Source organism: Anarhichas minor, unplaced genomic scaffold (assembly GCF_050575085.1).
Source record: "Anarhichas minor isolate MPS153535 unplaced genomic scaffold, ASM5057508v1 ptg000027l, whole genome shotgun sequence".
NCBI lineage: Eukaryota > Metazoa > Chordata > Actinopteri > Perciformes > Anarhichadidae > Anarhichas > Anarhichas minor.
The window spans coordinates 2970820-2994748 of record NW_027466473.1 but is presented as its reverse complement, the minus strand read 5'-3'; the positions used below and the strand labels follow the sequence as shown (position 1 = coordinate 2994748).

At 40.7% G+C, this 23929-nt stretch overlaps 1 protein-coding gene across 1 annotated transcript in view; it reads left to right on the top strand.

Moving 5' to 3' along the window:
* opcml (opioid binding protein/cell adhesion molecule-like) overlaps positions 1–23929 on the top strand; it is a 171761-nt gene that overhangs the window by 126608 nt on the left and 21224 nt on the right. The window lies entirely within an intron of this gene.

Below are 23929 nucleotides of genomic sequence, written 5' to 3'. Positions count from 1 at the left end.
TTCCCGACTTTAATCTGTTGTCTTAAGCCTTGTTTTATTCTCAACTTGGTGGTTTGCAGGGGTTGAAACTGCTCAACCTGTGGCCTGACAAGGCCTCGGCTCCAATCAACCATGATTTGGCTGGAGGCCACAGCTGCTTGGGTCTGTTCTGTGGTGCTGGCACCTCGCAGCCTGAAGGAGAGCCAAGCTGCTCTGCGTGTGTGTGCACGCATGTGTGTTCTGTGTTCTAATTGTGTCGGCTCTGCGCTTCCCACCGAGCATTCAGCAGTGTGAGTCATGCGCCGCTTCTCTATAGGATCAGATGTTCAGCCTCCAACATGACATGAATGCTTACAGCCCAGCTGTTCCTCTCCTACACCCCGTAATCTAGAGCCGACAGAATCTGCTTCTCACAGCCCAGTGGCTCTCCACCACCTCAGCCATCCACAGCGTTTATTGGTTCCCCAATATTTACTCTGAATATCATGATCGCCCCCCAACAACCCCTTTGTTTGAAGTGGGGATTGTAATCACATTCAAAAGGAAAGGGACTACTTTAATGACTCACTAGCCAGATGGTGCAATTTACACTGACTTTATACTTCGTAACACCCCTCTGAGGTCTGAGTTCAATTTATGCTTTTGATATACATACAATTTGGCACCAGTTTAGCACTTAAAAGCAAATTCTACCCCCTAAAATATTGTAATATTTCTCTCCAATACAAGCTGCTGCAAGCAAGCAATGTGCTGCCAACAAAGGCTGGTACAAGCTGCATAACCTAATGCCCTTTTAATGCTGGACCCCTGCAAGCTCAGATGTTGTTCACAAAGTCAACAAGTAAGGAAGAAGAAGTGAAGAAGAGTGTTTTATTTTGGTTTTACAAGATGACAATCATAGGAAATGTGTCAATAGGTTGTCATGCGGTTTGAAATTGCCCCAGTAGCAGAAATAAAAGATGTCACTCCTCACTACCAACCCTGAGCTGATGCACAGCAGCACGAATGGTGGCACATGAAGCAATAGAATCACAAATCATAAAGTAATACACAGGCATCCTGGGAGCCCGGTATGATGCGTTTATGTTTGTGTGTATGTGTTATTGTCAGCAGGGAAGATAATGGGTTATCTTCCCTGACATTTGTCTGAGTTGCACTAATGAATAGCATGACTTTGTGGGGAGATGTTTGGTCAGCCGAAGAAATTCTTGCTGGCATTCAGAATCCTAAATGTTTTTCTTCCTGCAGAGCGGCATTTTCCTGACTTGCTCCTCACCGTTTGCTTTTGATATTTGTCACCAGCGATAATGGACTGTTCCCTCAGAGGATAGTGTTTGTGTCTGTTAGTAGTACAGCACTAAAGAGAGCAGTCTTCTCCCTGAGTTAAACCACATTTCTAGGAAGTCTCAAATCTGCAATGGAACTGCCTTCCCAATGGGATAGTCGTTTTTCCATAGCATATCACTTAAAATGTTCACACCGCCATGGTGTCGGGAACACAAGCAAATGCACTGCAGCAGCTGATGATGCAGACACATGCCTCACCTTTTACCACGAGAATGACAAGTGACGGGAGAAAAATGGCAAACATGTAAGAAATATGGAAATCCTGAAACAATTGCAGAGCGTAGTTTGAGCCTGAGGTTTGTTAACACAACCTAAAGTGAGTTATTGTCAGATTCCCCGTCACCATTTAATATCAATCTTGTGTCTGCACTGTTTAATGAAGGGAGTCTCTGAAGCCTCTACAGTATAGATGCCAATAAATCCTCCAATACAGATGGTGACACAAGTAAGAGCTCTGTGGTTGTTTACTTAATGTCAGTTTAAGTCTCACCTTCATTTTGTGCACTGAGAGACTCAGTCCCCATTTCAACTCAGTGGGTACTATATAAATTATTCAGCAGTGTCCACTGAATCTCTGGCTGCTGGCCACTAGAAGGATTATAAGATATATGGTTGGGGGAAAACAGTTTATTCTGGGGACAATGCGATATGGATCCCTTCGACCCATTAAGACTCATTAAAGTGGATAGGTTGTGAATGTACACTCTCTCAGATGTCACTTGGTGCCTTTCCTTCTCTACCGACTTTGACAGCTGGTTGTAATGTGTGCTGTCCTTTAGAGGTGCTGTGACTGAGGGGTATTGGTGTTTGCTCTCAGTTCCAGTGTAAAGTTGTATATGTATTGTCACAACAGAAACAACACTGTTCTGTGACGACCATGATCTCCATGTTATGGGGATGCATGCTCTTCTTTCAATCATGTATCTTAGACATTGTTTGTATAGCAAAATAGTGTAATAACCATAGAAATGACAGCATAATGCAGCCAGAATGATGTTGTAATAACATGATCCCCTAACATTTCAATCACACCATCATCAGGTCAACATTTCAATGTGTCTACACTATGACCAACATCCTGCAAAACTATTGAGATTCCCATTAGCCTCAGCTGTACTTTGCTAACAAGCTAAACTAAGATGGTTAACATGGTAGAAATAAACCTGTTAGCAGCACATTGTGTAAGTATAGCCTCACAGAGCCACGTGATGCTGTGCTAATGAACATTATCTGCAACATCACAAAATGTTCAATTTGTGAAACCACATCCTACCAACTCATTTAACATAGAGGGATTGAAGAAGATCCATCTGTGTGTGTTTCATTCAGAATGACTCACATTGTTTGATCGAGTTTCATACTTTAGATTAGGACCAATGGTAAACATTTGATCTGTCTGTTCTTATTTATCTATTTGAACTCCATACATACTTTAGATTGGGACCCCAATACATTGGTATTTAAAATTATCCTTTAAAAAGCACTAATTACAACAATGATATGAAGTAATTAAGAACAAATTGAAGTCATGAAAATGGAATGATAAAATAAATATGTGAGATATGACACAAATATAGGCCTATACCTTTGGGGTCTGCAGGGACCTGTGTTGGTAGGATGAGGGTTCATGTTTTCAAATTGAAACAAGTATGTTTTTTCCTCCTCAGACTTCCGGCTTCATTTCTATTTTTTCATGTATTAAATTGTTTCTTCAGTTTGGAGTCCTGCCAAGTAAATTGTGAGATCTGAAGGCTAATCGTTTGAAAAATTGTCAGTGTTGTGTGTGATTGACAGAACCACAGCAGCACAGACAGATGTTGTCAGCAACTTGTCATTAGTCTCCTGATGAGTGTCATTCACAGTGTTTTACAGTCTAAATGAATGACACGCTATTCGCTGCAATGTCGCCTTCCAATGAAAAGACCATTCCCCAATACTCGCCTGCTGACACTGGTGAAGCAGTTATCACTGGGGGAAGAAAAACACATGTCTGCAGGTGTTTCTCACTAAAGAATGTTGAAGAAAATATTCTTAGAAAAATAACATTGCATGACTTTTCAAAAAGTGCCGCCCACACTGGAAAAAAAGGCTCACATGTATTCTGTCATTTTAGATGGGGAATAGAAGACCGTTTGATTGTGAGTTCTAATATTCATCAAAATTGGTTAGAGTAGTGATTTCTAGTCTGTTCAAAGACAGCTTCAATATCCCAACATCGCTGCGGCTCGGAGACGGCAACGGCAGGAACTGGAGGTCGCTGCGGCTCGGAGCCTGATGCTCATCAATCTAAAGCAAAGGACAGTCCTAGCAGCACCATGACAACTGACATGCAGTGAAAAAGTAACCATTCAAGGATAAACCTTCCTGGCTCTTTTGCATTTAGTTTATGTCCTGTGCTCCAAATGCTCGTACTGAACATATCAACAAAAGTTTCTTTTATCGTTAATGTGGACAATGTTTGGGTCATTTATAAAAAAAAATTTCAAGTTTAAAACAAGTATGTTTTTTTTCTCTTTCTACAGAGATGGCTGTATTTTTCCTTTTTTTTAATTATACATATGAGTTTAGGATTTTTTGTAAACTTAACACATACTTCAATTACTTTATGTATTGAAGTGGGTAAACAGCCCCATCCACCACTCTCCCTCTAGGTAATGACATAATTCATCCTTAATATCTGCCAAGGCTGGCTGTGATATTCAAATTCAGTCATACCCTCAACTCTCCACCCATCGTCCTCTATGCCAGGTCCTGCAACAGCAACCACCTCCACAAGAACATGGTGGACAGGGTGAAGGGCCAGCGAATTGAAAAGTGTCAACCTAATTGCTTGAGAATGTTAATACAAATTACAGTGAGTGGTCGAGCCTGTACAGCCCTGTTAAAGGGTAAGGCCTGTGTGAAGTAGAACAATACATTATACATGCCAAACATACAGGACAGACCTTAATTTGCTCTTTACTTTGACTTTGACAATTTATGACACTTGTAAAAGCCCACAAAATACACTTGACATCACAGTCAGAATTAGCTTTATTTTTCCAGGTGTGGGTTCACATTCTATGTTAAATTATATACTGTATATATTTAACACTTATACGTGCATGTTACAAGAAACTTTGAATATTAAAATGATAAAATAGTGTAAATACATCGTGTAGTTTCACTGATGTTAACTGTTCATCAGGGCGGCAGCCTGCAGGAAGGAACTATTGTTGTTTTGGGAGCGTTGGAGGCAGGCCCAGTTGATTCCTATAAAAGTTGCTCAGTGGCACTGTTACAGCCTAGATAATGTGTCCAGGGGGACAAAGGAAGTAACATAACTAGTTTATGCAAAACCGTTGCAAAATTTAAACAAAATGAAAAGACAAAGAGGCTGTAAGACTTAAGGGGTTACAATGAATAGCATTTATTGAAAGAAGAATGATTAACAGAAATATACCAACTAAGTAAGCAAGGACGTCAGGGTCTGCAACGTCAGAATAATAAACAATACTCCCACCTTAACTAGAAAATATGGAATTCAACTGGCCTACCAAAAGTAGCAGAAAAACAATACTGAGCTCCCTAACTGAGAAAACAGGAATAACAAAGACCTGTGGCAGACCTGAAACACAGAGAGACAGCTCTCTTCAAAAGAGGCCAGAGGAAACTCAGTGGAAATAACAGGCGCATGAAGCCCAAACAGTATGTTTTCTGAGTATAAAATGACCCGGATCGTCCGGCGAGTTACAGACGTCTGGGTCTATGGTCTATGGCAGGAGTCGGCAACCCGCGGCTCAGCCCCTCTGTTGCTGCTGGCAGGCCATTCCATCCTCTCTACTCCCACATTCTGGAGGTAGTCTCTGATAAACCGCTCTCTTGGCATTGGCAGAGAAGATTTGGCAAATTTTTCATGGGAGCAACCCACATACTCAGCTCTGCTGCTCATCCCACAAATGCATGTTCCTTACAAATGTGGCACCGTTTAAAGGGAAATAAACAGGCTTTCCAACGGTATAACATTCATTGCCAAGAAGTATTGTTACAACAAAGAAATAATCTACCAAACACAAATATCCTTACTTTTTGTGTGCTATGCTTAAATGTAACAAAAGCATACGCAAATATAAATGTACTGAATTGTTAGTAATCAAACATACACCAGCAATTTGGAAAAACAATATTCAAGATGAACCAGAATTACAAACCAAGTGTAAACCTTTTTAATGCAGCAACATATTGGTCAAATCTTCAATTGAAACTCAGTGTTGTGAGCACAGTGGTAGCTGAAGTAAACTCAGATGAGGCTGGACTACTGAGTCCGGACAGGAAGAGGACAATGTTCAAAAAGACTTTAGTAAGAAAACAAAGACAATACCTTATGTAGCTATGTTATTGAAAGTGAAAAATAATCTGTGTATCTGCCCCGTGATTCTGATCCGCTCCTAATGTTTAATGGCCGCTACTTTGACATATGCTTCACCCTTACACCACGTTTCATGAAAATAGGGCCAGTAGTTTTTCCGTAATCCTGATGACAAACAAACAGACAGATTGTGAAAAGTGAGGAGGACATGATTTTATTAGCAGTGCTTTGGTGGAACTAGACCCCGTTATCGAGGCGCTAGGGAACAGAATAAGCTGTAAGCATATTAAAAGAAATTGAATTACTGGGCTTTACCACACGCTGTGCAGAGAAAAGGACATTGTTTTCAAGGGAATAGAGCAAAACAACTGCCACTAATGTGATTTGGACAAAACGTATGGAACAACATAGTATCTGAGGCAATTCCTCACAAAACAGAGCCAAGCATTTTGCTGTGCTTTTGCACATCAACCAAGATGTCAGCAGCTATAAATGCCAGCTATCATTTGAAATGTCACCAAGGACAAAACCTCGATTCTCAGGAGCAGTGTCTGGGCTGTGTTAGTCCCTCGATCAATAGAGTTGCCCACCGTTATCCACAAGAGGCTGGGGGAGCTTGATTTAGGCCAACCCTCTCTGGACAATCATATCAGAGAATCAAAGAACAAAGATGAAATGCAAAAATAAAAGTATGCCAGGCTGAGTGTTGGAGGAAAACCCTCATGTTCCATGTGAGGCAAACACTCTCATGATAGCTGACGACAACCTCTGTGGAGTTGTTCAGAAACTCTACAGCCTGTTTTATTGGTTTCTGAGTGGTGAAAGACAAATGGAAAGAACAACAGATAAAGATTCATCTATTACCCTTAGTGCTTTAGTGCTGGAATGAGACAAGGTGAGGACAGAGTCACTCAGTACTGGAGCATTATGTTAGTAAATGGTAAATGCACTGTCCTTGCATAGTTATTTTCTAGTCTTCGGACCACTCAAAGCACTTTAACACTACATGTCATCATTCACCAATTCATACACTGATGGGCAAAGGTGCCACCTGCCCATCAGGACTAACTAACATTCATAACCATTCACACACCGGGGTTAAGTGTCTTGCCCGACATATCAACATGGGGATCGACCCGCCGATCCTCTGATTGAAGGACGCCCCTGCTCTACCAGTGTGCCACAGTCGTATTGTTTAGTGGAGTTTCTTTCGTAACAACAATTTTAACCATTGATTAGGCATTTTCAGTATTTTCTGTGTATTTACAATATACAAATCTTGATTGGAGCCACCTGAAAGTGTCTGGTGTGACATTCTGTCAAGAATCCGCTCTACTCACTTCCTCCTGAGGCAGTCTCATCTGATTAAACCATCTTTACAGCGCCTCTTATTCAGCATTCACAGCACTGGATTAATTCAGGTGTCGTAAATGCTAGCAGTTTCTAAATCCAAGATGATTGTTTGAACATTGAGCACTGTGGCTTGCTTGCAATAAAAGTGGGGTCTTTATCATGACAAAGTGTACCCGTGTCAGAGGACTGAGTTTAACACAATTAATCTGTGTCGCACAATTTATTGCTACAGTGCAAGTAAAATACCAAAACAAATGCAGCTACGCAGGCTTCTCTCTTATTAAACTGGGTCAAACTAATTGGCACCTGATTGCCACCAAATAAAGAATTCATTGGCACAGAGTCTCAACTTCACACAACAGAGCTACATCAATCCTGGAATGATTTTAAAAAATCATCGTCCTCATGTATATTCATTACATTTTTTACTTATAAAAGAGGATTAAGAGAGACCTCTGTTGCATTTTAAAACTTCCTTAATGCTTATAACAAGCTGATGTTGAAGAAAACATTATAAACTATGGCACTTTTTATTGCTTTCATTTGCTTTTCCATAAAAAAAGCAATAAATAGGAAAGGTGTTTAACAGTAGGTACCTATCTCAAAAGGATATGTGCACATGAATGAAATGCAGCATCAGTGTAGGGCTTTAATCAGACCATCTCAAAGAACTGATCAACTGCTGTGAACCATGTCAGTGTGTTAGCAGATCTGACGTACTTTGTGTTAACACAAAATAATGATGTGTTGTGTATCGTAGACTTTTGCCCTAAGTATGTTCTGCTCAGGAAACATGATGAGACAAAATACTGTATAAACTCTGGTAGAATGAAGATATTTTTTGGGGTCGTAGATAAAACTAAATTTGAGTTTCCACGCAAAGCTGCAATATGTGTATTTAATGGAGCTGTTAACGATTAGCATCAGCTATAAGCGTTAACAATTGATGAGCCAACATAATTGTCATTAAAGCACGATGAAATGTTCGTTCAATTAACCCCAGCAGTCTTTCTGGTCTTGCTTTTATAGATTTAAACTGTGACCTGTACACAGTGCTTTAGATTGTGGGAAAGCAGAGAACATTGCAGGAAGGTAGTTAGCTAGCTGCCTGTGCAGAGTTAGCTAGGTAGGCTCGAAAGATAAACTTCTCAATTACCCAGTGCTCTGTGAAAGACAAAACGTCTACATGTTACAGCCACCTTTCAGGTCTACACGGAGTCATCAACTTTTGAAAAGGTTTTATTTATTATTGCCTCCAAAGTAAAATCCCCCTCTAGGCAGTAAGGTATGAAATGAAGTTCTGTCTTTTCACTGATGATCTCTGTTTTGTCCTTTGACAGTACGAAAGTCGGAGGCATCAATTCACTGACATCTGAAGAGGAAGTACATTACAATAAACACTAAAACTGTCACAAAGCAGTAAAGACATATAATGGTGCAAACAGTGGCGGGCTGTGCATTTTATACCTGGGCCTGCACTCGTAAAAATGAAGCTCAACACCTACAAATACACTGAGTGCAGATACATGAATACCCGCATGACGGGATGCGGCGGCATTAACGTACAATGCATATAGTCAAAATCAATTGAGCTAAAACACGCATTCCGCCACACACTCAAGAGCACGGGCCATTCAAATATTATTCATATCAGAGGGAACAATATTACCCATATCATGAAAACGACACCATAGACACATTAACAGAGCAGTAACTCTCCTATCACTCCCTCCAGGAAATACACGACTGCATAGTTCTTGTTACTGACGGATTTATTCGTCTGTCAACACCGAGAGGGAAAATGAGTCCACATGAAAACACATGAATCTTCAAAGTAGATCACTTAAAAACTTAAACTTAACTTTAACACTTTAACACTGAGTATATAGACCGCTGCCGCTTCGCGCGTCTTCTTGTTGCTGTGCACTGGCTAAATGTGTCCCCAGCGCAACATAGGACGTAACAATAGCTCCTATCACATATAAAACCAAACGAAAATCCATATTCATAAAAACAAGTTGTGCAAATAATAATATATAATATAAACAAGCATATTAAATAATGACATACATAATATTTATGGCAGTTAAAGCTACTGCAGTTCACTTACCAGAGCTGCTGTTCACTTAAAGACAAAGTGCATCCTCCTTTCTTTGTTAATAAAGATTTTAATCTCACGGTTGTTCAGTACATCCGTGTGTTTTAGTTCCAGTAAGAAGTCCTTCTCGATTCATGGACGCCAGTGAAGACAGTCGAGACTCCCCAGTTGTATTTCTTGAATACGTTTTAATGTGTTTGAGGGCTGAAAATGTCCGCTCGACAGAGGCAGCAGATATTGGGATTGTCACCGCCCAACACGTCAGGCTAGCCCACTGACCAATCACGTACTTGTAGACCAGCTAGCAGGCTCTGACAAGTCAAAGAATACGCCCAACATGTCAAACTAAAGATCTGATTGGTTGAAGACTATGACAATCAACAATATCGTCCCCATTCACTTAAACTGCAAAGAGATTCACTTGTGAGTCTGCAGGCCTCGGCCTCTGTTCTTACCTAGAGACACAGAGGTGAGATCTGATTGGATAAAAGCTCTACTTAAAACAAGCTGCACTGGAAGCAGAGCAACTGAGGAAGACAGTAGCTGTGCAATGAGAAAATAAGATAATGGGGAAAAATACTATAACACATGTAGTATATTTATGAAAAATAATTAAATTATCAAATAGCTATAACTTTGTGATTCTGTCTAGGCCAGCAGAGAAGGCCTTGCTGGCCCTGACGGCCCACCACTGGTGGGATCAGTGTGCATTACTATTCCTCAGCACCAGGGACTAAATGTTAAAAAACAAGGGAAAATACAATACAGCTTGTGTGACCCATTTTAAGTGCTGAGGGAGGGTGTTTCTTTTTTTTTGAATCCAGCTTTTAGTTTAGACAGCAGTGTCTCTGTGGCAGACAGCAAGGCATTAATATGAATACAACCTGTGTTAGAGGCCAAGAGGATTGTAAACCAAGCTCCTGCCTCGTGGAAGTGAAGTTCCCCTTGAAATCTATTTTAGAACAATTGGCAGTATTTAAAAAAAAAAAGATGCTGAGATGCTGATCGTTAGCCAGGCAGCAAAACACAGTGTTGGCTAGTGCAAATAAAGCGTATAGCATTAGAGTAAAGCATTCCCAATAACCCGTTCTATGGCCTGTGTACTTAGGAAGTCTCCAAGCAAGCTTCCTTTTTAAAATATATTGGCCAAATGCACTTCTAAAATCACAGCGTGGGAGTGTGGGGTGTTGTTTGGCTGTTCGAGGTGGGCGAAAGTAGTACGCGGTTGTGTGAGTACGGCAATGCTGATGAAGGTGTGTATTTGTGTTCGCTTTGCGGTGGACCTGTAGGGCTCGCTCAAACTTTCTGTTTCACCCCGCCACCCACACGAGGAGCAAAAGGCTGTGAGAAAGAAGCGCGAAGCATTCAGGGGAAGTACGGAGGGTCAGTAGAAAGGAAGAGGGTCTGAGTGCAGTGAGTCTGTGAGTGAGACAGAGATGGAGAGGGAAAATAACAGTGAGGAGGAACAGAGGGCCACAGGGGGGTAAAGGGAAGATTAGTGCACCAAGGAGCTCCCAATTTGCTCTTAGCGGTGTCTTATCCAGAGAGTTTTGCAAACAGCCATCAGAGCGCCTCAGACAGGTGCAGACTGTTCCGAGTCAATGGCTTCTGCTCGCTTGTCCTAAATCATTAATCACAAAACCAACGGCAGTCATTTCGCCTTGAATCTAAATCATTAATAACACATAGTAGGTAGATATTTGCACTCACACCTGTTTCTCTTTTCTCGAGTGGAAGGGGAGGGATCGGTTCGTACCGTCTTATCTTGTGACTGAGGGTTAAGAGGAATACTGTTTCCTAATTAATTGCTTTATATCACCATAATGAGTTGTTGAAATACCTTTTTGTTGAAGAGGGCTTTTATCTGGAGGGAGGGGGAATCCGGTGTAATTCATTTGAATGAGATGCCTGGTCGTTTGAAGACCTTTTCAATGAGATGCTCAGCAATGGCAGCTTCGCTGATTAAAGATCACATTGCATCAGGGAAATTCAACGCGCATTACTGTGCTCTCATACCCAAGACCCTGCCCCACTTTGACTTTCAAGGAGGTAAAAAGAAAGTGTGCTATAAAAACACCATTCTCTAGCATGTGGTTCTTTGACACAAGGATAGTCATTGAACTACATTTTAAACATGAAATTATTTTTATCTTGAATTTAACAAAAGCTGCCGGCCATTTTGCATCACATGGCTAAGTATGTGACTTCTTCTATATTTGAATTCACAGTAGTGACCTGCCACTGGGAAACCTCCCTCCAATGATAGTCAACCAGAATCACTGGAGGTGTTCCTCTTTTGCTCACTGAACCGTAAGCATTTGAGAAGTAAGAAAACCCAGGAATTTATAACAAATCATTTAGGCATGAAGGACAAAAGATTCTTTATGAAACCAAGACCTGTTACACTGTCTGTTTTTAATCAAGAGTTCTTGCACTGCATACTCTTAAGAGTCCTCCACTGCTTTAGAATTCAGATGAGACCATGCCTTTGGTGCCCTGCACTCACCTCTACAACAGCTTGTTCCACTTCAACAGTGCTTTGAATTTCTTTGGTGAAGCATGCACAGATCAAAGTTGATATCCCACCACAAGATGCATCAATCATTCTAAAACATGTTGTTTTTTTGCAGAAAAGAGTGTGTTTGAACCTAGGACAGATCTGCTAATGATGTCTTTCTGACACGCAGGCCGTAATTCAGCCGATACATTAGATACTTTCATGCAAAACCATTGATGGGAGAATAAAAGTCAAATAGATTCATAATTTCATCTTCTAACATCATTCAGATTGACATCTTTTAACCTTGAGTATGACACCTCTCAATTTAAATCTTAGTAATGAACTTTTTAGTCATTCATAAATGTACAAAGGCAGACACTCATCTTCAGAAGATACAATAGAACAACTAAGAAACTGCAAGCCTTCTGACAGACAAATCATTTTAATACACCAGTTCAAATGAATTCAATCCTGCTAATAGATCAGTGTGTGCTGTAGATGCTCAGTGTTTACTGGTCTACTCATTTGGTCAAAATGATATTACCAACAAGAAGCAAATGAAGTTATATGTATTTTACTGCAGCACTCCCTATCTTACTGTGTCTTGATTTGAATCCTAGTGTAGTTCATGTTGAGGTGACAGCTCTTCCAGAGTTTTGACCCGATGCAGTGAGTTTTGATTGTGGCCCCATGAAAGACAGTTAGTTTTACTCTCATCCTTCAAACATATTTAAAAGGTCCAGCGACTGAAATAAATAGTGTAAAAAACAACCATCATAGCAAATTATTAACATATTTCTTCTCAAAACAGAATTAGTTAAGTAATTAATGCCAACTTTTTATTATTTTAGGAATGTTACAGTTAATTTGTTTATTGTGTAAAGTTAAAATAGACAGAGCCCATGAGGAAATGTGTGTCTGCTGCATCTGTGTGTGTTTCCTTTCATTAGAACCCGTGGCAAACATTTGATTCATCTGTTTTGTTTCATCTATTTAAACTACATAGGCTGCAAACTTTTGATTGGGGTCCCAAGAACGCAGTGGCGGGCCGTGCATTTTATACCCGGGCCTTCACTGCTGTCCTGCAGCTGAAACACAGCTACGGTTATTATTTGTTTCGTGTAAAAATGAAGCCAACACCGATAGATAGAGTGCGTCTCCTCTCTGCTCTGACTGCAGGTGGGTACCCGCCTGTGTGTGGCGGCGGCGGCGGCGGAGGGGCTCACGGCAGCACCCGCTGCTCGTTCACGAGAGTCAAAACACCAGAAAAAGTCTCTAGATTTGTCACTTGTAGCTTTTGACAAAAAAAGTCTCTATGAGGGTTTGGAAAGTCGCCAGATTTAGCGAGAAAGTCGCCAAGTTGGCAACACTGGCACCTGCTAAATATGTCCCCAGAGCAACATTGGACGTAACAATAGTTCCTATCACATATAAAACCAAACAAAAATCCATCTTCATAAAAACAAGTTGTACAAATAATAATATATAAACAAGCATATTAAAGCTACTGCAGATGTAAAAACAAAAGCAGTTCACTTACCAGAGCTGCTGTTCACTAGACAAAGTCCATGCTCCTTTCTTTGTTAATAAAGAGTTTAATCCCACGGTTGTTCAGTACATCCGTGCGTTTTAGTTCCAGTAAGAAGTCTTTCTCGATTCATGGACGCCAGTGAAGACAGTCGAGCCTCCCCAGTTGTATTTCTTGAATACTTTTTAATGTGTTTGAGGGCTGAAAATGTCAGCTCCACAGAGGCAGCAGATATTGGGATTGTCACCGCCCAACATGTCACGCTAGCCCACTGACCAATCATGTACTTGTAGGCCAGCTAGCAGGCTCTGACATGTCAAACTAAAGATCTGATTGGTTGAACACTATGACAATCAACAATATCGTCCCCATTCACTTAAACTGCAAAGGGATTCGCTTGTGAGTCTGCAGGCCTCGGGCCTCTCTTCTTACCTAGAGACACAGAGGTGAAATCTGATTGGATAAAAGCTCTACTTAAAACAAGCTGCACTGGAAGCAGAGCAACTGAGGAAGACAGTAGCTGTGCAATGAGAAAATAAGATAATGGGAAAAATATTTTTATAAATTATAATACATGTAGTGTATTTAAGAAAAATTATAAAATTATAAAATAGCTATAACTTTGTGATTCTGTTTAGGCCAGCAGAGAAGGCCTTGCAGGCCCTGACGGCCCACCACTGCAAGAACGATACATTGATGTTTCAAATGATTATTTAAAAGGCACAAATTAAAACAGAAAACAATAATATAAATCATTAGGGACAAATTGCTTTACACGGTCATGAAAAATTGGAATGGTCACATGTGAGATATGGCAAAGAGTAACCTAACCTCTGGAGTCTGTAGGGACCTTGTTGCTAGGATGAAGATTAAGTGAGAGAAGTCAAATCTGATTCAGGAAGTAAAGTTGGAGTAACAGATTCATAAGTTTAAAGGTTCGTCAGTTGCCGAAACACTGCAAAATATCTTCAATGTAAACAGTAGAAATAGAGAGTCATGTTACAAAGTAATCCACCAGGTATGTACGCTTTTATGTATTTGATTGAAAACGAAATTTGATTGAAAGTTGCTAGTTAGCCTAGTTAGCTTGTTAGCCTAGCTTGCTTGTTTTTACTATCTTTGTGGAAAAACCTCATTGGGTTATCCTTAAACCTCTTAAGGACGATGCCCCCGAATTTGGGGGCTCTCGGGCTCAGCACCCCTGAAAATATTGTTCGGAAAATTGCCTTATTCTTCAGTAATATTGTGGATTTCTACATTTGTTTTACCGGATTAAACAGCAACGTATGGGCAACACTATCATATAAGTCACTTTTTACAAACTCCAAACACAACTATAGACTACTAATATAAGCATCTAGAAAATGTGGCATGAACGCACGAAATCCTGGGCAGAAATCGCCGTTATGTGTACTGCAAATCAATATTTGCACCCCGAAGCTAGCGGCTACCGAGCTAAGCAATGCATTTATTAGCTTTGGCATTCGTCGCCGAACACATAAATACCTTCGGTTTTTCTCTCCGTGGAACCAGTAGAAAGCTGTGAGTGGACAACGGTACCATGGCACTGCCCTTCGCCAAAAAAAATCATTGGTTTTTGGTCACGTTTTATGAAAAATTAGTAGAATAACATCGGAGATTATCCGGTTCAAAGCTACCATCATTGTTGGCAACTGCATCCTGTTTACTGTCGAGTTGTTTCCTGTGGAAGGGGGGTCAATCCACCATGGGTGAGTGGTCAGACTTCCGGCGAAAGGAAATTTACGCTCGGGGAGACGCGGCACTTCTTGCAACTTTACTCGCTGAAACTTCTGTCAATCAACACCCGCTTCGAAGCCAGCATTCCTGAGACTCTGACGCGAAGGCGGGCTCATTGACTGAAATCGACCGATGATAGGCTGAGCTACAGCCCTATACACACAGATCAACTGAGAAAATCCTTTGGATGACAGCCAGAAACATGCTCTGAGAGGACCCTTGCTGTCAAAATGATTTCTAACGGCTGTATTTGGATGTATTGAATAATATGAGTGATAAAAAAAGTGAAATATATAGTTATATAGTATATAAAAGTACAATGTAAGAGCTGCAACAGCTGGTTCGAAAATGATGACCTCGCGTGACCTCTCTGTACTAAAGCCTCTTATTCTTTACTTTATCCCAGCCAACCTTTATTCAACAACTACTGATCGGTTGTGCTATGATTTGGAAGAGTTTTGAGGCAGCCAGCTGCATTATTTCAAAAACATAATATCAATAAAAGTGCTTTTTTTCCAGGTGAACCTGATTATTTTCAATTTGAGCTAATATCTTCATGCACTATATTAACCAGCAACATATACACAATATTTACCCATCTGAATAAATCTCACATGTGTTATCTGATTATAGCATCAACAATTATTAAAATAGACATCGTAGTTACAGAACTGTGGTCTCCTTAGTATGGGTATGCCATTTTCGAGCAGAGGCCTACAAATAGGGCCCGAGCTTAATAATGTTACAAAAGGACAGTCTTAAAGAAATGAATGCACACATATTCATTTGATGCTGATTGCTCTCCTCACACTATTATGATGACTACTGGTGTGTCGCACGATGAGCAGTGTGCACTTTGTTGGTTGGTGGCAGTCTGTGCTTGTACTGCAGGTACTGTGTGTGTGTGTGTGTGTGTGTGTGTGTGTGTGTGTGTGTGTGTGTGTGTGTGTGTGTGTGTGCAGCAGATACTGTATGTGTCCAAGACAAATCTCCTTTGTGACATTAAATTGTATCTTAAAAAGGCCCAAAAAGAATGAAAATGAAAATGGTGTATCAAGTCAATGGAGCACCACCGGAGTTGACAACGTGTTTCCTGTCAGACATCAGTCAACCGCTGCCAAGGAAAACAGCGGCTTGAAGCTTAGACACAAATATATCCAACAACATTTTATCCTCTTTTGAAAATTTAAGCAATGCTAAATGGCTGTGGTTCTGTTATAGATTTTTGACTTAAACAAAACTATCCTTATATTACATAATGGTTTTTGTGGTGTTGGTTAAATGGGTGTCGGTTTATTTCTGCGGTGCTTATTTTAAAAAAGGAAGCCTTCAAACGCCTGAGAAAATAACCCTGATGATGTCATCAGGGTTATCTATCTCGGATTAGGCTAGAGAGCAGAGCTTGATGAATGTAGAAAGTTGTTGAGTCCTCCAACTGTATGCTCGTACTAAATAGACCTTTTAATGATAGGACATAGTAGTAATATAGTAATAGTAGTACTGCTTGTTTTTTCACCCTTTACTCTTGTGCTTTTTTCAAAAGATTTAACCCCACATGTAGAGAATCTTAAATCCAACAGTGTCTCAGTATAGAGAGCACAAAATAAGCTTAAGTTATTGGAATGTAGGAAAGCATAACTTACAGTCACAAATTAAGTGGATTTGCAAAGTTGTGAAACTTGCTAATTTGGCAGTACACATGCCAGCACATATTGTTCTGGTGATGGGCGACAGATTGCCTACCTGGTTGCAGAAGGCGAGGTTGAACAGTTAGTAGACTTTAACCACACCTTGTAGGAACTTCGGCTGGTCCCAGATGCAGAAGCAGGTGTTTTAACAGATCCAATCAATAATGCAGCAGCTCCTTGGAGGATCCTCTCCGAGCCCAGCTGCAAGATGTCTCTCAGTGGATGTTAGCAAATGTACTGTAAGTTTGGGGAAAATGAAGGAAACTACCTTGGCATTGGCTCCTTGAAAGTCTTTATTTTGATATCCTCAGCACACAACACATACAGCAGCTCACCCATGAATCAATCTCCTGTAAAGACCTCTGATGATTGGCCTTTTTCCCAGCCTGAGTTACAGCACTTGTACTCTGGCTTCAAAATGCTTTTTAATTCAGTCAGTGGTGTTAATTTCAAAGGGCCTGATGAGGGAAAGCACCTATTGATTGATCATTGTGCTCAGGAAAGGTCATGCATTTGAAATGAATGAGTCAAATGAGGAGGAAGGGGGGTGCTCAGCAATTAAATTACGTTGCAGCAGAAGGCAGGGTTGGGGAGGCTTCGAGTGGAAATAAACAGCACATTCCGGGGGAGATAACATGACCCATCATCAAAGGCGCGTGGAAGAGAAGGAAAAATGATTCTGCTGTCAGAGGAGCCGGAGCGGTGTGGAGGGAAGAGGGAGGAAGGGAGGAAGGGGGGGAGGACATCATGGCTGCAGGCTGCTGTTGTGTCTCGCCTAATGGCACAGAGAAAAGAGACAAGCGCACACAGAGCACATAGAACAAAGAGAAGCCTGCATGCAAAGGTACACAAAGAGTCACACTGGGGCCGCAGGGACTGTTCCTTATTTATGGCACTTAAGTTTTCTTATATTTTATTTTGGCAATATGGGAGCAACATACAACTTTAAATTGTTCTATTTATTTGGAATTTATTTGAATATGTGAACTTGAACACATGCACACTGTGAAGGGAATCATCATGGCCTGTATTCCACAATATAGTATTAAAAGTCATCAGTATTCTTATGGCCGCCGTGCCAACTGATGTCATTCTGTCCACTGCTGCTAGGTTTGTCTGTCAATATGTTGCTGTTGTGTGCGCAGTGTGATGTGTGTGTGTGTGTGTGTGTGTGATGAACCTTCGTTGGTCTTGTGTGGTAGGAGTGGTGGCTGTCATGCACCCATGTTTAGGTGATAACGCTCACTGCTCGTAGCATTAGCTGAACTAAGCTAGCATCTTATTTTAGTTTCAGAGCTGGAAGTGTAAGAGGAAACCTTTGTAGTTCTATATGAGAGAACACGGTGAGCTGGGCTGCTAGTTTTCTTTTTCCCCTATAAGGGAAGGGGAAGTCAGAGGGCCTATAGGTTTAAGACTCATGATTTGCTGTTAAACATAATGATAGGAAAAAGTCTGTTGTTTTTTTTCAATAATACCTACCTTTATAATTAAATATGGGAGGGTTCGAAATTTAAAAAAAGAAGTGCTTTTCATAATTTGTACAGAGCATGCTGGTGCTCACGCCGACACAAGGATTCTCCAATTCTAATTCTAATTCTTCAAGCAATGTGTCAGGAAAGTTCAACTTGGGAGGAGGGGACAGCTATCAAAGGAGATGTTTTGTTGCAGAGCAGAGACAAGGTGGTAACCTTTTGTTCAAATGAGAAAAGGTTGCTCATTTCAAATTGGGATTCTCTATAAAATGAAGACGTAGCATGGTCCCTCATAAATATGCTAATGTTAGCACTCATTAGGCTGCTGATGTCGCTCAGATAAAAGTAAATCATTCCAGCACTATGAGCCAGATCGCCTGTAAAAATCAAAAACTTTCTTTCCTGTTTGGGAGTTTTTAATATTCCACATATCCAGGCCCACATTTATTACATATGGAATCTCTGTGAGATCAAGACTCATTTTCATGTGTATTTTAGACACACACACCTGTATGATCCTATGGGTTGCTGAGTCATATGCAATACATTTTCCCCATATGTTCAATAATATAGCATTCAGCACTGCTAGATGGCAAAACATTTCAAAGCGTATCCACATTGCTTTGCAAGCTTGAAAGTGTAATCATGTGCTGGGGGTTCCTCGCCTTCCACACAACTTGTGTTTCTTTGTTCATTACTTGTCAGATGTTTAAACAACCTACATACTGGCAAAGTGAGTCCGTTTTTTTCATAATTAAGCCGTCATCTCGCCATAATTAGGCATTGTGAAATAAAGTGTAACCATTTTTCAATATATCATTTGTTATGCTCTGCTGAGAAAGCAAAGTTTTATCGCCATATATCAAATTAGACTGTCCCCATTCTGTCAAGACGTGAGAAACTGAGTCAAGAAAGTGGAAGTAGTTCCTTGGCTGTGAATGGATTTTGCTCAGGAAGAATGTGGGTCACGAGCAAGTGAGAGCCCATCCAGATGACTTTAAATTGGAGGCATCAGGCTGAATTGATACCGGATGATTAATCTCTCTCATTTACTCTGGCGTTTTTGATACATTCTAACTGAAGCCTGCTTAATGGTGTTTTGGGCTTTTGGTAAGTGATACCTTAATATATGCAGTTATGAATTTCCTGGCAAAATGGCTGCCATGCTGTCCTTTAAGGTCACCTCCTGCAGTGCTACAATATGTCATCCCTACTTGTCATACTTTGCTGATTGGGCAGAAGTCTCAGCATTACTATAATGACGCCTCTTCAGTGGTAACTTCATGCTGAAGGTTAGCGTGTGGAGAACGTTGTGAAACAGTCGCGTTTACCTTTGTAACACGTGGTTAACGTTGTTAAACGGTGGTAGTTTAATACTTTAATTTCAGTTTAATACTACTACTACTAATAATAATAATAAATATCACAGTACACTTTATGTGTATATTACCTTTTATACAAGAAATCCGGCTCAAAGTGCTTCACAATAAAGGAAGATAGACGAGAAGGCCAGTAGCAAACACAGACCCTCCCAATGTCCCATCAAACACAAATTCACTACAGGTCTCAATTACACCAAAATAAGCAATTGTCAGCCGCCTCAGAGCGTCTTCCCCAGGGTTTAACCTCACTGCCCATCTTATCTGTGTCGGGTACAGACAGAAAGCTGACCCTGAAAACCCCCCACTGTGGTGCTATGGGGGTTCTCACAACACAGTCTTTGCGTCCAAATCTATCAACCACTGATCACATCTGAGACCAGACCAAACACAGACCCTCCCGATCTACCAACAGACACCAATTCACTGCAGATCCGATGCACTCTGGATAACACAACCTGATCAGGCAACACAACAGCATGCTTTGGCTTGTAATACATAAGCTTGGAACGTAACATACAGGTAATGAGTGCGTGACTTTGTTAGGCGTATCTGTCATAAAGTAAGTCCATGCATGTTGATCTGAAGCTGTCTCTCAGGGGTGAACATGCTTAACTGTAGATGGACGTCTGCGTGTTAGAGATTAGTGGCATCCCGTCATTGTGATCATGCTGATATATCTCCTCTCACATGATGACAACTGGAAGGGAAGAGATGAGAGCACTGGGTTTTTAAATTCTAACAATCAAAGCACACATCTATTGATGTTATTATTGAAGATTAAATTCCAGTTAGCTGATGCTGAAATTACACCACTGGATATATTACGAGTAAATTATGACTTTACTAAATACATTTCTTCCTCCTACGTCTGGGTTAAACAGATCATAGCTCATATTGAACCTGGATTATAGTACATACTAATACAATTCATTACTGGATGCATTATCAGGGCCACAGTAAGTATAAACCTCCACAGTGATTATTTATTTCACAAATAGATAGCAAATAACAGCAGATATGTTTCAGATGGAGCCCAGATTATGTCAACCAAATTAAGAGATGTTTATTTTGAAGACATCTGCTAGTCAAACTGTTCACACCTACCGTATCGGCTGAACATATTTCATGCTTTTGTTTAAGCACTCATTTTGCATGGATGTGGGGGAAACCATGTTGAAAAAGCCAACACTGACTTTTACTTTAGTATTTCCTGAACCAAAATTTTTTTTTTTTATGTTTTTTAAGAAATACAAAACATTCCAGGTGATTAAGCACAGTAATTGTGACAGAGCAGACACAGAGTCAGGTTTACAAGCTTTACGTCACAGAGACTCTGGACTGTTATTAAGAGATTGGGGAGGATGTTGTGCAAAACATCCTGTGAGTGTGGTGCGAGTTTGTAGGAGGAGGAAGGGCTATTGTGTGTGTGTGTGTGTGTGTGTGTGTGTGTGTGTGTGTGTGTGTGTGTGTGTGTGTGTGAGTGTGAGAGAGAGAGAGAGGCTGATAAATATTTCCTTTTACAAAAAGGAAAATATGGATTTTTATTTATTTATAATTTGTAGAACATGAACATAATTTGTAGGAGACATGGTTGCACAAGAACTGTAGATCAGCAATTTAATAGTTTTGAAACTACATTATAGCTCACAGAGCCAAATCATCAACATTACAGTGGAGGACATTGCCATGGCTACTCAGAGGTCAGCTGTGAGTCAATGAATAAATGAGTCCATGCCTTTTTTTTTGCATCTGAATGTACTTGAATTTGCACTGAGACGCATAAAATGTGTCTTAAGAGCCATTAGCAATTTTCCACAGAGAGGCCTTCACTTTTGTAGCTCACTTATGAGCTCTGTAAGTGGGTCCCCTATTCCTTGATAAAGTGGCTCATTCTGTGCTTCAACGCAGGACTTCTCTCACTGCTCTGTGACAGAAATCAGCCTAAGATTTTATGACAGCTTCTCTGACAGGTATTGCTGTTGGAACCGTATGGGATGACAGGTCATCTGTAGAGGGCTCAGAAACGCTACACGCTAAGTGGCTGCAAGAGAACAGATGACAGCCGCTCATCCACGTCGGTGGACGAGGCTGTCTGAAGCTCAGCTCCCAGGCTGCGCTGTTTGGATGGAATCCTGCTGCCTCCTGGCTTTTGATCCCAATGATTTCTGTTTAATTAAGCCGTAATGGTGATCACAGAGCAAACTGTCTATGTCCAGGTAAACATCATTGAAATTGTGGCGAGTGAAGCCAAGAGTTGCCTATCATCATTAACGCCGGGTGACATCCCATAATTAGTTCAGAGTGAATGTAATGGTTCCGAGTCTTGATAGCAATTCATCACCCAGAATTCAGCGGTTTGCATAAATCCATAGATATCTAAAGCAGTGGCACTCGCTCGTCTTGCTGGACTTCAGCCTAAATGTCTTTTGTTCTAATGTGACCCACCTGCTCAGTCATGCCCCTGTGCATGTTTCCGCTACTCTTCCTGTAGGTTTCAAAGGAGCAGAAACATTAATGAACTGTTCAACAGACTCAGGCTCTTTGGTCCCTAAAGCGACGGCTAATGGCTTGGGATCTCTCCCGAGAGCTCGCTGAAACCTTCTCAACTAAAGCTCCTATATCAGATCATTATGGAGTCTTTATTTTTTTACATATTATAAAGCCAGTCGCACACCTGATGAAGCTTGAATGCAACGCGTATTCCCAGTTCATGTCATGTTTCCTTTCATCTCGCGCGTGTTACCACCGTCTCCTCGCTGGCTTTGTCAAGTGCCACAGGGGTGCAGCTGAGACGGTGTGCATGAATGCCTCGCCGGTGGATCGTTATTAATTATCATCAGGTGGAATTATCAGGCTGATGCAACACAGACTTGGGGATTTCACACTCCAGTGTCACACTGAATTTCTTGAGATTTTAGTGCTCCATGCCAGCTGGTGATAAGGGTAGGCAGATTTTTGACAGAGTAATGCTGTAAGACTGTAGCAGGTGACAAAGTGACGGCGTGCAGCTTTAAATATAACTGGTCAGCTCCAAAGTGCCTCAAAAATCTGTGTTCCTCATGACAGGGGCCCCTTTTCCACAGTTTCTCCTGATTCTGTCATTCACTGGATAAAATACATGCTCACTGTGCAACAGCTGAGGCTGACGAGTAGTCACATCCTATGCAGGTTGTTCTTTGTCGGGTACAGTGGACAGACTTGTTTCCATAGTGCCACGGGCTTCAGGAGCTGAAGGGAGAGAGACTTCTCACTAAGGTCAGCAGTCAGACACAGTCAAAAGGTTTTGTACACATTACGTCTGGCCTATTTTGGGCGATGACGACAACTGAGTGAACATTTTGAAGAAACAAATTCAATAGAAAACTGTAAAATTATGTTTTATGAAATTAAAAAAATTAAAAAATGTTTACTTTCCATAGTGCTGTAAAATCCCTTCTGTTGAGACCAGTGTTGATGAGATGTGAGCGGTCTTGATTTTCTAAACATCAAGGAAATACAGGGATTTGGGGGGAGTATTGACTTCTGCTACATTATGGTAAAAAGGAGATTGAGGCAAATTAATAGATTTTCACAGATTTTTTGGGGGATATAAAGGAAAAGGTTTCTTTTTATGAATTTCTATGAATGTGTTAAATATTTGGGTTATTCCCCAAAGCCATTTTTAGGCTAGGATCATTTTATATAATCCATTTTACAACCCTTCTAAAGATTAAGAAGTGCTTCCCAAAAGCCTCCGCTCTTAAATAATCATAGATCAACTTCTAGAACGCTAAAGGTCTTTACAAACAGTTGCAACACTTTTTCAATAACACGTTTGAATTGCTTTGTGCAGGCAGAGGACCAACTACCAGGATCCTATTGACCCAGAGCAGCGTCTCTGATAAACTGTTGTACAACTAAGCTACTGTAAGATATTTTATTGAGTTTCTTTTTAATGAAATGCTCTTAGTGAATTTAAGTTCCCTCTGGTAATCAGTGGATCAACAGTGGATTTGCAATGCCTTCGTCAGGGTTGAAAGAAGTAATGAAGTTTACTGTTTGGTTCGGACGACGGAGCTTCCAGGTTGATGTTCAATATTTATATTAGCTCAGAAAAAATATTTTGCTTTTTCGCGACATAATATTGCTGCTGTATGTGACAGTAGTCATGACAAAAACTACAGCACGAACAACTATAGCATGAACCCCCCCAATTGTTTAAAGGCATTACGAGGATCTTTCTTTTAGTGTTAGCTTTAAAGTGACAATATATAAAACATCTGGTCGTGTCCTTTAGGTCAGTGGTCTTCAACGTTTTTCAGGCCAAGGACCCCCAAACTGATAGAGAGATGGAGCAGGGACCCCCGACTATATCTATTGTATAAAATTGTGTTTTATATTAAATGGGCCTAGTGCCATGTATAAACACACCTCTTTATTGTGCATTCAATACTAAGCTATTCAAATAATACACAGGTTCATATATTCATGTTTTTA